This window comes from Castor canadensis, chromosome 1 (genome assembly GCF_047511655.1).
Source record: "Castor canadensis chromosome 1, mCasCan1.hap1v2, whole genome shotgun sequence".
Lineage (NCBI taxonomy): Eukaryota > Metazoa > Chordata > Mammalia > Rodentia > Castoridae > Castor > Castor canadensis.
In genome coordinates, this window is record NC_133386.1 from 65,937,810 (window position 1) to 65,954,462 (window position 16,653).

Sequence of the window (16,653 nt, forward strand, 5' to 3'; positions counted from 1 at the left end):
GATTGACAAAGCATATCTCTTCATTAATCACTTCTCATAGTGCCAGGATCTGTGAGGATGCTACAGTGAAGAAGATGAGACCTCCTCTGACAGACCTTGTATATTCATGGGAGAAGGGCATAAAACAAGCAAGCAAATAAAAGAAGAAGACCATTGTTCAAATAGTTAGGATGAAGGTCTTTTTCAGATTGAGTGGCAAGGGCAGCCTTCTCTGAAATGGTGACATTTAAGTAGAAACAGCAGAAAAGAAAGGGTCATTCCTGCAGAGATCTCTAGACAGAGCTTCAGAGTTCAGAGCATCAAGTTCAAAGCCTTACACACAGTCATCTATATGGAGTTGTAGATTAATGTTTTACAGTCTTTGGTCTGTGAACAGTTTGTTGCTCTTGAAATCAATTTAGTGATTTCCCACAGATCTTTGGAAATAGGGTCTCACTATGTTGCTCAAGATAGCCTCAAACTTGCTAAGCCCTGTCTCCATCCAAGTGCTGGAATTACAGGTGTTTACCACCATGGCCAACTAATAATTTTCTTTGATGAAATAAAACAGAAAAGAATGAAATAGAAAAATCAGAGTTCATTGAAGATATTAAGAATATAATTTTTCTAACATACTTGTTTCAGAAGTGTGTGTAATGTGTGGATGACCAAATGTATTGGGTCATAGTATAAAATATATATAAATATAGATTTCCTATGACTCTGAGTCAAAAAATTTGAACACCACTTATAAAACTTACCAAGGTATGCAAATACTTTTGCATATAAAATAAGACCATAAGTCATATATATGCTTCTAAAAAGCTGTATCTATGGATTGTCCTCATTTCTTTAGAAAGTTCAAATTTATGTATTTAGAAAGTTAGAAATTAGACCAGAAAGCCCTAAACCATGGCACATGTTATCTCTTCAGAGGTCTCTTTTAGGTTCAACTTACCATCCTTTTCCTAGAGACAGACATGTACTTGTTTTTTATCTTAATTGGATTTATTTATGATTCTAGAATAAGGTAGCAGTCTAGACCAAAAACGGTTCATAGTGTTTCATTCTACCACAAGGGCAGGTTATATTTTTAGCCTGAGAAAAGAAAGTGACATACAAAAAGTGAAGTGTAGAAGCAGCTTGAATGGTTTCAGCACACATCTATTCTTGTTGGCTTCTTTTTTTTATTCCCATTTTTCAAAATCCACCATGAGTCAGATGTGGTGGTAACATGGCTACAATCACAGCACTCATGAAGCTGAGGCAGAAAGTTAGAAAACTGAAGGCCAGCAAATGCTAAATTATAAGACCATGTCAGAAGAAGAAGGAGGAAGAGGAGGAAGTGAAAATGATGGAGGAAAACGAAGAAGAAAGGAGAAGAAGAAGGAGGAGGAGGAGGAAGAGAGAAGAACAGATGAAGAAGAAAGATAGAAGTTTGCAATACTCATATTATTTTACATGCTTTAGGCAAACTACAAATATGGTGCCTCCCAGAAATAAACAAACTACAAAAGGAATGCTTCCTATGAGCTGTTGGGGCATAGTGATAGCTTCAGCAGAGTGAACAAGTTCCATAGTTTGGTAGGTGGATCTCAGGCTGGATTTCAGCCTCCACTTTTCCTATAACCCTACAGGTACCCTCCAGGAACCAAACAATCATATGAAGTATCCCTGGACCTCACTTGAATCTTTTCTTCTTTGTGCCTCATTAGGCAAATTCTGATAGTATGTACTCTCTGGGATAGTAATTGCTTCATTGTGTCTTTGGGACATTTAGGCAAAGTCAGTATTTAGAGCAGGTCTAGATTAATATTATGCTAAAAATGAAGAAAATAATGGAAGAATGAACTACAAATCGATAAAGTGGATATATTAATTATAATGTCAAAAACTGGATGTAAATGGCACATGGAATAACTTAAAGTAAAAGATAGCTGGACCAGGATCTGAGAGTCCATTCAAACTCTGCCCAACAGTTTGAGAGTTCGTCTTAGCCCCACATCTTTCAACTTGCTCTTGTTGTTAGAGTTTTACTCCAAAATTTACCTAATAGTTGTTTTCTTTCTTTTAGTTTGACTGCTGCTTGTTCCTTAGCACCTGTTCTGACATTTGTATCAGCAGTTTTACTCTAGCATGATTTTCCTTTGTTTCCCACTTTTTACTTCTTGATTTGTCCTGTATGATGTTGGATCGACCAGTTTGGTTGCTCTCATCCTATTGAAGGATCCATCTTCCATTGCCTAACTCCCTGAAATCTAACATTCTCTCCTCCAATGAGCTTGGCCCATTTTCATGCTGTTCACTGTCACTCAATTTAGGCTGACTCTAAACTGTAACTTTGTGTATCAAGTGAGATTAGTCATGCATATCAAACATTCTGCAATGTTCATGTGAGAGTTTGAACATATAAGACTGTACATACCAATAATTAATGTTAAATAGTACATTCATTTATACAGTTAATAATTGTCATTATTAACTAGTACTTTCATACCTAGAACAATAAAAGATTATTTAAAATTCATGTGATTCATTGAATGTGGTAATTAAAAATAAAGTATTTCTAAATAAAATATTTTTATGAAGAATAAAATCACAATGAAACCCCTTTGTATAATTAACACACATCAAAAAATGTAGGATTTAAAAAATTAAATTAAGAAAATTAAAGCATAAAAAACAAGCAATATTGTGGATCTGGATATGATTTTAGCTATGTATAAGTCAGTAAAAAGAAAACACTGATCAAGATTCCAGTGCCTAGCCCAAAAGTTTTAATTAATAATTGTTTGAAATTGAGAGATTCTGTGTCAACACAAATATCATATGATATAAGAAAGTGTGTCATTTATTTGATTCAGTGCCACTGTTAGAAAATAAAATTTGTTCATTTGAGTACTTGCTTTTTATTTTAATTTACCATGCATGAATGAGCTTTTCAAGAGATAAGGATTTTTGGAATACTTCTCCTCAAATCTAATCAACTGTAAACATAAGTGTGTCTACTAAAGATGATCTCTTACTCAACAAATGTTAAGTGATTAAATTCAGAAAATTCTAAGAGGAATCAACTTAGGTTTTTAATTATTTAGGTCAGGCTGTCTTTGTTCAAGAAATCACTCTTTTAATTTAGAAGCATATTTTGTATAATGAAAAAATGACCAAATCAAGACTTTCATTTGTATACAGATGCATTAATTTTTGAATGTGGAACAGGCATAAATATTATGTAAATTATAATATTTATAGTACTTTGTTCTGCTCTCTTCCCCACAGCACTTGACTCACATAAATGTGTAAATAAAATTACAGCTATTTTCAAAATAAAGTATTGTTTTTGAAATATGTATCCCTGAGCTAATTACAATAAAGTGAACAAAACCAAATGCAGGCAAAGCAACAACATTTATTTCAAAGTGGCTGAAACCTGAATCTGCATAGACTGGCACCTCTTGATCACATTTACAGATAGCAGCAGTGTTGGTTTTTAAAGTATTATCTTAAAGATACCAATGTCCCTTCGTTTTGCCACTTAAAAATATATTTACAGTTTCTCTATATTATGCCCTTAAACAAAAATCCCTTGAATGTAAGAGAGTCAAGTGTCAGAACAGATACCTTGGAGACTTTCTGACTTAAGTCCTGGAAGATTAAAGAAGTCACTATGGCAGTGTTCTTTCTGGATGTTAGAAAAGAATATATTATTAAAGTAACAGTAATCATTCATATCAATTATACCCCTGGATAGCTAATAATTATCATCTTATCAGCATTATTAAATAAAATAGCTTCTTATATAAGATGTATTTAATAATTTATATTCATCATAAATCATAGGCAGAAAATGTTCAAACAAAATACTATTGATAATGTCTCAGTAAGAGCAATGATACAATTAAACAAAAACAATGAAAGAAAAGGATGAATATGATCAAAGGATTTAATATGCATGTATGGAAAACAGAATAATGAAATCTGTTAAAATTGTTTTTAAAAGGTATGAGAGGATACAAAAAATAATAGAAGTGGTGAATTTAATCAAAGTACATTGTATGCATTTATGAAAATATCATTATGAAACCCCTTTGTACAGTTAATATATGTTATTAAAACCAAATAAATACAATTGGAATTCAGTTATTAAATATTATTTAATAAAGCATTATCATTTGCCATCAAACCATTGTGTAATAATTATAACCTAACAATAAAGGGGTCAATTTAAATTGATCAAATTTACATTTATGAAAACCACACACTTTTAAAATGCATTTTATTTTACCACACCCATAAAAACTTAGGAAGCATTTTGATCCAGAGACTGTCTGATAACTGCTATTATAGATGTTTATAAAATTCTAAACACAGAAAATTAAATCTTAATAATCATCTATTCTAGGTTTTAGTTTCCGTGTTGTGAAATGGATCTAATAGTAGGAACTACCCTATGAAGGTGTTGTAAGAATTAAATTGGCTCATTCACCTAAAAATCCAATGGATTAACATGCTTACACCCAATAGGATTATATACCTAAACACTAAAAAAGTTGGGTTTGGGGCCCATGATATCTAAGATTTGGTTTATCTCTATAACGAATCTCTTCTAATACACATTAAACACCTTCAAAGGGAAAATAAATCCATAATCATGTTGAACTCTAGTTTATGATGTACATGCCAAAATGTGTGGGTGAAATGTACTGATAATTTGCAATTTCCTATGTATTAAGAAAGATGATTGACACATATACAGTAATGAATAGGATATTGAAGTACCAAACAAATGTAATATAATGCTATTTATAAAATGTAGGCAGTAGGCATATAGTAAAATTCATTCAAATTTTCTACCTGTTTTAAACTCTTAATAATAAATGGACAAAATGGAAGTGTACACAATTTTTAAAAAGCAATTAAAAATTTTAGCATGTGTCTAGAAAGAAAATTTTAGGTAAAATAGAAAATAATTGGTTGTAGGTATTGTTCCTAATATTTTTTAGGGTATTCCTATAGCTACATTTAAATTTAAGGGTAGGATTTCTGTTGCTGTGCCCCATGTCCATAACTGCTAGTCATGATAGTGGTCCTGTAGGCATAACTGTATTTGCCTTGACTCCCTTTCAGCCATATAGTCAATTGTGGGAGGCCCTGGTGCTTGCAGCATAACTTGCATTCAATTCTGATATACTAAACTGGGCTACAATTCAGGTTGTGGAGGATTGAACATCAGGTGCATAAAGTTTGGAAATTATTAAAACGTATAAGTTGGTAATTTGAAACACAGAGCTTTTAAAAAGTAGCACAGTACAATTTGATGATAACTTTCAAGAAAAACTGAGTATTACAAAAAATGAAAAGCAGCAAAAATGGGCTGACTACATGATTTATCACAAAACACTTGGAATGGTACTTTTTTTCCTGAGTTTAAAAAATATTTATGCATGTGTGTATGTGTGTATGCATATATGCATGAATGTATGCATATGTATACCTATGCTATACATAAAGAGATGCAGGGAAATGTTTATGTACTTGACTCCTAGGGCTCTGGAGAACTCTAAAATGTTTTTGTAACATGGTTACAAAATATGGTTAAGAAGATAATTCTTATGTTCTTTTTACAATCTTGAACAAAACAGAATTGAGAGTTGTTTTATTTTTTTAAGAATTCTATTTGTTTGAGATGTGTTATGGCAATTAAAACCCAATAACTAGGAGTAAAATCAGAGCTAGTCACTTCAAAAATGACTGTAATAATACCAGGCAAGGATTAAAATTCTGTTTTAGGAATAAAAATACTTCAGATGTTTAAACAATACAGTTTTTAAAAAGGAAAATAAATAGCATTCTGGAGCAAGACCTTAGGTGTTTTATTGATACACCCATGATTTTTAATTTTGAGTAGAAATGTGAAAATATCAAATATAATTGTGTAATCATTTTTTCCCTGTGCAGAGATAACAAAGTAAAAGTCTATTTGAGACAAAATAAATTCTGCTTTGATCATCTGGAAATGTATAGCAAAATGTTTCTTTTTCTGAATTATACAGATAGTAATTGTCATTTGCTTTAGTATTTCTGAATAAAGATACTATCAGAGAAAAAATTAATCCCCAAAAAAATTTTTCAAAAAGCCGTTTCAGGATAGAACAAATAGCAGGATGTAGAAATGATAACTACAAATGTGTCAATAGACTGGTTACTATGCCAAATAATGTTTCAAAATAATAGATCAGAGAATTTTGGAGCTACCAGCACTTTCATAAACATACTTACATGAATAAGAAAACTAATGTCCTGACGGTTAAGTGAGTCCCCTCTCCAATCCATCTCAGGGTCAGTTATTAATGGCAGGGTAGGTTGATTCAGTACATTTTCTCCCACACCATACTAACAAACCCTCTGAAGTTGCCATTTTTTTGCTGTGGAGAAACAAGGCTTTAAATGGAAATCCACACAGAAAATTACTTACTTTAATATAGCTAGACATCTGTTTACACTCAGGGAAAAATAAATGGTTATTCTAATTTTGACATACTTCCATGAGTTTTATGTAATTTACCTATAGCCTATCAAGCACAATAGAGAAGAATTAAAGAACGCTACAGTAAAATTTCTATTGTGTACAAGGTATTCTGTTGGCTGATTCATGGTGCACAGAAACTTCATCCTCAAGAAGTTTGTGATTACCAGATGGGAAAACACTGATATTCAAATAATAGTTACAAAGTTGTGTTTGATGACATGGATTAGAGAAGAGAAATACTGAAGAGGCATGAAGGAAGGAAAGAAGCAGAAGGACTAAGAATGTGGGCAATTGATTATGGGGAAGGGGCAAGCAGCCACAGAAAAGAAGAAAACATTTTGGTTCTGAAGATGAGAATTTTGGTAAATCAAGTCCTGGCCCTCTCCCACCCTCCCATTACATACTTTATATAGTTAAAAAAAATGAAAATTTAAGCACAAAGAAACTGCTGACACATTAACCCCAATAAGCCTCCTACCCTTCTAGAATCTTGATGAATGTTGCCCACCAAATCCAGTGGACAATCCTAGCTTACTTTTTGACTCAAGTTATAATAATATTAGCCCCCAAATAGGCATTTTTTCATAGGTTTCCCTCTATTAATTCTGCATAATTCTCACTCTCATCTCTTTCATTTGGACTGATGTATCCGTGTTTATTCTTTCTAATTCTCTACTTTGTTTCCCAACGTCCTAACGAATAGGATTCATCACCTACAAGATAAAATTTTAAGTTCATTTGCATGTCACTTTAGGTTATCTTGTGATCTGTTCTTTATCAGTAATCACCTTACTTCCTCCAACATCCTTTTTTCCTTTACTTCCAACTTTATTCTCTGAGAGGATTGAACATGTGTAGTTCCAAGAACATGCATGGCTTTGTACCATTCTGTGCCTTTTCAGTGGTGGAATTCTAGTAGATAGATAGATGCTGAACTTTTTAGATCACATAACAGCACTCTTGTGTTAATGAATTAACTGAAGTCCTCAGTGTTTTTCAGTATCTCAAAATGAATGTGTATCAGTTTCTCAAATTTTTCAATATCTCAAATAATATTGTTTGTTTGTCTAAATGGATTGAATTCGGGACCTTGCAAATGTGAGGCAGTGTCCTATCGGTAAGCTACATCTCTAGCCCTGAGTGGTTCTTAAATAGATAGGTTATTCAATAAACTAGACACTGGCACTCTGTTAGTCACTGGGATAACAAGGACAAAATCATTTATAATCTCTGCATAAGAAGACAGCATACAATATCCAGGACAAGTTAGAAATTAAAAGTATTTTAAGGTCATATTCTACATATGTAGTATGAAGTGTTTTATTGATACTTATCATGTAATAGGAACTTAATAAATACTAAAAGGAAAGAAGGAGGGAAAGAAGAAAGCATGAAAGAAAAAGAAATAAAGATATACAGAAATAACTTGAATTTAGTTTGAGAGGTGTGGTCTTATCACAGTTTTAATCCAAGAAACTCTAGTAGAAACACTATTTTATTTTAAAATATTCAATATGTAAAAAAAGCATATTTATTCTATTAGGTCTACGAGCACTTCTTAACCACTTGCTTAAAAGTTGGGGTGTTTAAGATGACAGAGACATGTCAAAGAAAAACTAGGGAAAACTTTCTGTCCTCACAGAAATTTTCTCCATCAGGAAATAAGAGAAAAAGAAGAATTTTCAGATGGTGTGTAATGAAAACAGTAAAACAGGATGGCAGAGTAGCGAATGATAGAGCAGGTGCTTGGATACTTTTAAGATGATTTGGGCAGCTGATAGGATGGAAGGCTTGAGCTGAGACATGGATAAAAAAGAGCAATCTAGGAAAGGGACAGGACTTGCAGGGGGAACAAACTTGCCAAGTTCAAGAAACTGAATGAAAGAAACTAAGCTAGAGGGCACATGGTGTAAAATTAAGAAAGAGTGATAGGCTTAGTGATAAAGGGACACACAGGCATTTTATAAATTAATGGAGAGTAGGGAATAAACATGAACATGGTTGTCATTGGAGGGGAAATGGGCCATCATTATAAACATACTCTGAAGACCATGAAGTCCCTCTTAAGTCTCATGTCTGCAATTCACATAACTGGCACTAATTAGATCTGCTTGCCTTGTTTTCCACTAATCGCATATATAATTGAATAGTGGTCAGTTTAATTAAACAAGCATTTCAAGAACATCTACTATTTATCCATCACTGGCCTTAGTGATGGCATACAAAGATGAAAGACATTAAGTTCAAAAGCAGAGATACTGAAAGACTGAGATGAGAATTAATTTGGTGGTTTGGAGAGGGTTTCCTGGAAGAGGTAACATCTGAGTTAACTAAGTAGGACATTTTGTCCTTCCTTCTATGCTCCACATAGAAGGAAATCAAAAGCCAAAAGGGAGGCCCATTTCATACAGATTGTGCAATGAAGGTCTTTCAGGCTCAGTATTACTAAAACTTAAAGTATGAATTGGGGACCAGTGAGAAATGAGACATGGGACATAAACAAGGAACAGATCAAGAAAGGTTTCAAACTCATTTCTACCTGTTCAAGCATTATCCTGAGTTCAGATGAAAGCCATTGATGGATACTGAAGAGCTGATAGGACCCAGGCAGAACTATATTTTAGATAGATCCCTGGAAGCTGGCAGTAATTATACTGGACATCTTTATTCCCCCAGCTACCATTCTGGAAGAGAATATTTTTAGCAATTCTAAATCTCTTTGAAATTCTTTAAATGCTTAAATTGTTTAATATTAAGAACTTAAATTGTTTTAATACTTTAAATACTTAAATTCTTTAATCATGATAGAGAACTTGTAAGAAAGCTCTTTATTATTTTCTGTATAGACTCCAACATTTTTGTCAAATTTATTTTATAGTTTTAGTGCATAATGGCAAAGAGAAAGGATTAAAAAAGCAATTTGGGGTTTTCCTTATGTGCTAGACATTCTAATAAAAGCCCAAGATGTCTGTAGCTTTTTAGTGTTAGTCAGGTCGTGATTTCATGATTATGTGAATTCATCTCATCCATGTGAATTTATGCGAAATTAAGTGGTAAAGAATACATTTAAAACTTTTTTAAGATTACAAATTATGCATGTCTTTTACATCAGGGTGTTTACTGACATTTTATACATCTTACTTATGGTTGATTGATCTATGGACAATACTTTGAAATATTGCTCTTTGCTCAAAGCAGGACACGTCTCTGGTGAGAACACACATTTAGGTGTATGTTTCAGGTCTCTGTGTTGAGCTCCAAAAAGCTACTTTGTCTGGAAATTTCTCATACTTTTGGAATCATAGTCCAGTTAACAGGTTTGGTCACTGATATTATAAATCAATTACTGTCTCATTAGGCTCAACCATTATTGAAGTAACTCTTTAAAGAACCTGTACTGTTGTCATTTTGTCATGACAATTAGGCATAAGTGGCTAATGAAAACATGGTATGGTCTGTTAATGCATTTCTTTGGAGAGTAGATAAACTTTTTTTTTCTTTTATATCATTCAGTGAATTTTTTCACACAAGGTACTGATGATTGAGCTTTTGCACAATTTTAACCAGATAGATAAAGATAACTTAGGAGTTAATCCTTTTATTTTTATATTTTGGAAATTCTGGGGATTGACCCCCGAGACTTGAGCATGCTAAGCAAGTGCTCTGCCACCAAGATATACCTCTCATTCCAGGAATCAGCTTTAAATACTGTCTTTGTTGTCTCTATTTTCCTGTTTCCAAAGTTTGCTTTTCCCCACCTTCTTCCATATCACAGCAATTAAAAATCTTTGACACCTTGACACTATCAGTTTCTCATACAGTCTAGTCCAAATATTCATATACTTTTCCCTGAAAGGACTCATTTGCATGAATGTGTTTATGTTCACTTGTTTATATGTTCCTTCACTATTTCACTTACTTAATACATCAACAAATTTCCCTTTCTGTAACCAAAACTTAAAGACAATCCAGCAACATTAAATGCTACTACAGCAGTCCCCCAAAGACCGAGATGCAAATACTAGCTTTTGTAACTAACTGTATGACCCCAGCAGATAATTTAGCCTTCTTGAAATTCACTTTACACATGTATAAAATGTAATAAATTGAATCAGTGGCCACTTATCTTAAGTCACAAACCTCTAACACAACATAATAACTATGAATTTCACTCTATGAAAGAAAAATAGATTTATATCCACGTGCATATAAAATTTTGCATGTTATTTCTTGGGGCTCATGAAATCCCAAAGCCTCTGGATAAAGTACTGGAGATTCAGAAACTCCTGGTTAAGAACCATTGAACTAAAGTGTTTCTATTTTTATAGTTTTATAGACCCTCTCTACTTAAAGTGTAGTTCAGAGAACAGAAGTTCACAAGGAAGTTTATCAGAAATCCCATGTCCCACCCAAGGTTTAGTGACTAAGAATGCATTTTAACAGTATCTTTAGAGAATCTGTATGTATATTAAAGTACAGCCATAACGTTTGGCTTAAATACTTTTCATATAAAAGTGGAAAGGAGTATATAATGTATTGTAGAGCAGACAAACCACAGCAAGAGTGGTTAAGCTGGGACTCAGGTTTTGTGAATGAAATGAAGAACCTTCCAGTGAAAGAATGATTAAGGTTCTGGAAGAAAGGAGTATTTCTTTATAATATGTTATGTTTGAATTTGTGATAATCATGATTAAATATGCATCGTATTAAAGGAAGCTATTAAGATCCTTGACGCATTTTGAGTTAATCTTGGTATAGGGTGATATACATGGATCTAGTTTCAGTTTTTTGCAGACTGCTAACCAGTTTTCCCAGAGTTTTTGTTGAAGAGGCTGCTATTTCTCCATCGTATATTTTTAGCTCCTTTGTCAAAGATAAGTTGCTTATAGTTGTGTGGCTTCATATCTGGGTCTTCTATTCTGTTCCACTGGTCTTCATGTCTGTTTTTGTGCCACTACCATGCTGTTAAGACCAAAAATCATATGTTCTCCCTCATATGTGGACATTAGATCAAGGGCAAACACAACAAGGGGATTGGACTATGAGCACATGATAACAGCGAGAGCACACAAGGAAGGGGTGAGGATAGGTAAGACACCTAAAAAACTAGCTAGCATGTGTTGCCCTTAATGCAAAGAAACTAAAGCAGATACCTTAAAAGCAACTGAGGCCAATAGGAAAAGGGAAACAGGTACTAGAGAAAAGGTTAGATCAAAAAAAATTAATCTAGAAGGTAACATCCATGCACAGGAAATCAATGTGAGTCAATGCCCTGTATAGCTATCCTTATCTCAACCAGCAAAAACCCTTGTCCCTTCCTGTTATTGCTTATACTCTCTCTACAACAAAATTAGAAATAAGGGCAAAATAGTTTCTGCTGGGTATTGTGGAGGGGGGGAGAGGGAGGGGGCGGAGTGGGTGGTAAGGGAGGGGGTGGGGGCAGGGGGGAGAAATGACCCAAGCCTTGTATGCACATATGAATAATAAAAGAAAAAGGAAAAAAAATAAAGGAAGCTATTACCACTAATAGCCATACTGACAAAATGGGAATAAAAATTTTGGCCTGGGGATGTAGCTCAATGGTTAAGTATTTGCCTAACATGCACAAGGCCCTACATTCAATCCCCAGTGCCCCCCCAAAAAAAAAGAAAAAAGAAAGAAAAAGGAAAAAGGAAAAAAAAATAACAATTTAGTTTGGCTAAGAAATTCTACTGACAGTCATTTATGTGAACCATTTAACATTTAATCATACAGCACAGTAACAATTATGTAATTCATAGATAAATTCAATATATCAGATTAACATTGCTCTATATTTTATTTAATTATTATAGCAAATTAAAGAGGCATATTTTCATTTTCATAATTTTTACTCTTGCAGTATGAAAATCTGCTAAGAATCTTTTAAAATTAAGGCAACTACTACTTTAAAAAGACATCTTGATGATGAAAATTAAGTTTTTTATATTAGGATATTGTACTTCTGTTCTAAAATGTAAATGTTCTGGCTCAAAATATATAAAAGAAATCTAAAATTGTAAGTACTCATTCACAGATGTTTCATTTGAACTTTTATCCTATATCTCCCATAATTAAAGTAACTTGCAGTTCTCTTGAGAAAATGACAGGTCAGTCTACAAAATAGTGAGCTCTTATATTTTCAAACTAAACTCTTAAAAATTGAAGAAACTAAATATATTAGAACCATGGGATATACTTAGATTAAAGAATAAAAAGAAACCAAATAAGATAGAGGAGATAAGATTATGAGTGATAAGGGAGGTGGAGATGAAGTGAATAGAGTAAATGAGTATATGAGTATTCATGCATAAATGACAAGTGACATTCAGTGATCCAAGAAAAGAAATAGGCTAGAAGAGAAAGCTACATGTTTTTAAAGTGCCAATCTACTATTTGTAATACCAATAATAGTAACACAATAATCCTCCATAAATAAATTCTGTCTCTCTCTCTCTCTCTTTATCTCCTTAATTGTATTGCACTGAATTATAGGATTCTGGAAAGTGTATAACTTATTAGAGAATTTGGTTGCATTACTTCCTTTCAAATAAATATTTATCTTTAATAACTCTATGACCTTATGTGAGTTAGTAGAATTGATAGTTGTTCATTCCTTTCTGACTAGATATTTTAGAAAAATAAAGCTCATTTGCCCATGTTCTCTTCCTTAAGTCATTTGATTATCCCTGTAGTCCAAGCCACCAATACCTTCCAGCCCTAATCCAATTATCTCATGCTTTTAGTTTGTGAGTAATAGGCAGTTGCTACAGAATTGATTTTTTTTTACAAACTTAAAAGTTGAAAAATGGGAAAGAAATCATGTTTAAGATTCTTTCCTCACTTCCAGCTAAGGGTTTTGCTTACTTTCTTTGAACCTATTTGAAAAGGCAAGTTTAGATCAGAGAAAAATAATTTAATGTGCGAGAATAATAGTAGAACTAAATGCCCTCATAGTAATAAGTGAGTACTAATGAACCACTTTGTTCTGTTCATATCAGTTGATTCATTTACTAATCTAGATCATTTATTTTATTTTATTTATTTATTTTTTTCATTTTTCTTTTATTATTCATATGTGCATACAAGGCTTGGTTCATTTCTCCCCCCTGCCCCCACCCCCTCCCTTACCACCCACTCCACCCCCTCCCTCTTCCTCCCCCAATACCCAGCAGAAACTATTTTGCCCTTATTTCTAATTTTGTTGTAGAGAGAGTATAAGCAATAATAGGAAGGAACAAGGGTTTTTGCTGGTTGAGATAAGGATAGCTATACAGGGCATTGACTCACATTGATTTCCTGTGCATGGGTATTACCTTCTAGGTTAATTCTTTTTGATCTAACCTTTTCTCTAGTACCTGTTCCCCTTTTCCTATTGGCCTCAGTTGCTTTAAGGTATCTGCTTTAGTTTCTCTGTGTTAAGGGCAACAAATGCTAGCTAGTTTTTTAGGTGTCTTACCTATCCTCACCCCTCCCTTGTGTGCTCTCGCTTTTATCATGTGCTCATAGTCCAATCCCCTTGTTGTGTTTGCCCTTGTAGATCATTTATTTTATATGGAAATGTTCACATACTAGATTAAAAGAAATTTATTGAATAAAGATCATAATTCAAGAAAATAATGTGAGAAAAATGCATTATTCCTTACCTGAACTATACTTTCTAGCCCATTTAGATGATTATTTATTTATTATTTCTGTCATTTTTCTCTATAGGTTTGATTGGATATCGGATCTCATTTCTTAGGTAAGGGAGGGACTAAGTGAGTAAGGTCTTATATTGCCTAACCATAATGCCACATGCAATTATCTTTTAAGAACAGATATAATGATATTGTATTCCTCTACTTCTTATAATTTTAATGTAGTTCTTTCTACTTTTTGTCAAGTTGGTAAGAGCATGCCCAGCTTCATGCAGAGGCATAATATGCTAGAGGAAGAAGCCAAAAGTCAAGAAGAATCCATAAGGATCAAGAATGAAAATGGAAATAAGAAGAAAACACTAGATAAGTGCTATAGATGGAAGTCAGATTGCCCTGCATATCTAACTCTATACATCTCAGTGCATCTTTTCTATCTCCTTATAGTTTCCCTTCCTAAGTTGAAAACCTTTACATTTGAATTTATGGTAAAAGTATGAGTTATTTTTCTAAATTTACAGCATTTAAATAAGTTAGTTGGGTGCTTAAGCATGTCCATTATTTGTATATATTTTTGATGTGTGCATTGTAACTATATAGATATGTATATATACATATGTAGTTGTGTATTTGCATGTATGTATACTTAGATATGTTCTACATTTGGAATGTATTGTTTATGTGTACATAGTATGAATATGCTTGCATATATTTGAGTGTATATGTGTGCTTATATTTTGATGTATCAAAAGACAAATTTTAAAAAGTAGGTAACTTGTCTGTTTAATGATTTCATTTAAAAATAAACTTTTTAATATACTATATGCTATTTATGTATTTGGCTTATATCAGCAAACTTTTTGTGGACTTCAGGAGAATAATTTTGGGATAAAGTAAAATTTACCTTGAACAGTTTTTGTGGGTTTGAACAATTTTCAGGCAGCAGAATTGATTGTGACTAGTATGTTTGGTGGTCCCTGCTCTTTCAATTAAATGAGAAGTGATTTACCTTTAAAAGTAAACTTATTCTATCTATGAATTGCTATACCCCATATTAGAGGAGTCTCTGTTTCACCAGTCAGAAAAATGTTCCTATTCAATAGATATTCACTGTTCAGCAGCTTTAAGTAGTGATCAAAAAGTTCTCGGTAAAACTTAGGCACAAGGTCACATAAGCTAAGAAGTATTGCAACTACTTTTTCTTCAGTTAAATGCAACATAATATATTCAAAATCTTAGAAGAAAGCCTAGCAGTGGTTATGGATCTGAAAACATAATAGTCTTCAATATTTTTCTTACTTTTACTAGCAGAGTGGTTTGCTTTTAAACTTCTTTTCTTTTCTCCTGTATAAGGTATAATTAATTACACAGATTTTCAACTCTCATTGTAGAGAGCTGAAAACCACGTGTAATTGTTCTTAATAGGTTGGGTTCTTTTCCTGGCTAGTACCATAGAAGCTTCTTTCTGGTATCAAAAAATTGTCATGCCGAGTTGAACAGGATGCAAATCTGGCCTGAAGTTTTTCCACAATTGCTCTAATAATATATACTGTTCATCTACTCCTCAGGTTGCCATTAGGAATAAAAGCATATTATCCCAGTAGGATGCTGTTATCTCACTGGTTACACAGCCTGCCTACAGACAGGGCCTCGCTAAAAGCAGAAACCCAAACCATTGTGAGACTACGTGTACACAGAGATAATAATGTAGTGACCCCAGTGCTCATAACCTGGTTAATAATAATAAGTTCTGAATATAAAAGTCCTGGGTAAATTACACTGCCTTTCATGTGTAGACAATTATATTAAATTTTCCCTTACTACATTTACTTTTAATATTAAAATTTCCAAATTTATATTTTTCAAGGACTCTTTCCATGAGACTAAAATAGTATGATTTAAATAAGATATCTACTCTAGACTTACTCAGATTTTAATATGTGATATATAAGTGTATTTGAGTTATGTGTTTTTCTTCCATTTTTCCTTTCTTCCTTACTGCCTATCATGTTTCTTTCTAGTGTCCTTGCTTTGTTAAAATTTTAAACTGCATTATGAGAAAAAAAAAAAAACTACTGACCAATACCATTGTAAATATGCAACTAAGAAAGAGAATTTCAAATTAGCCCAAATAATTTTAAAAATGCATGCCATAGATTCTCTATAATTATTAAGGACAAAACTTTGACTTTGAGCTTCTTATCAGGCATTAAAAGGAAAATTAGCTATTTGATATGATCAGTATAGAAGTAAGTATGATTTCTCTGGAAATCAAAGTATCAGAAAAATTTCTCCTGACAATTGTCATAAACAGATACTGTAGAGACCTGCATTTTCATAATATCTTCATTGAAAATGGGACAATATGTTCCAGAGGGTGCAATATGGACTGAAAACATAATGGCAAAGCATAGATCAATGAAATCAGTTCTGAAAAAGGTTAGAACCAGGAAGTCCTAGTAAAGGCATCTGAAATTTAGAATAATCTAA

General features: G+C 32.9%; 1 protein-coding gene across 15 annotated transcripts in view; it reads right to left on the reverse strand.

Moving 5' to 3' along the window:
• The window catches only part of Fut9 (fucosyltransferase 9), a 220,917-nt gene that overhangs the window by 185,023 nt on the left and 19,241 nt on the right, over nucleotides 1-16,653 (reverse strand). For 7 of the 15 annotated variants that reach the window (XM_074077944.1, XM_074077948.1, XM_074077940.1 and 4 more), the window contains exons 1-2: nucleotides 6,259-6,872; nucleotides 3,601-3,661 (exon numbers count right to left, since the gene is read on the reverse strand). The exons of 7 other annotated variants lie outside the window; for them this stretch is intronic. The gene's annotated coding sequence lies outside the window, so the exon portion shown is untranslated. Of the gene's footprint in view, nucleotides 1-3,600; nucleotides 3,662-6,258; nucleotides 11,868-16,653 lie in introns of those variants that run through there. One more of the 15 variants, XR_012449550.1, reaches the window with a different exon arrangement.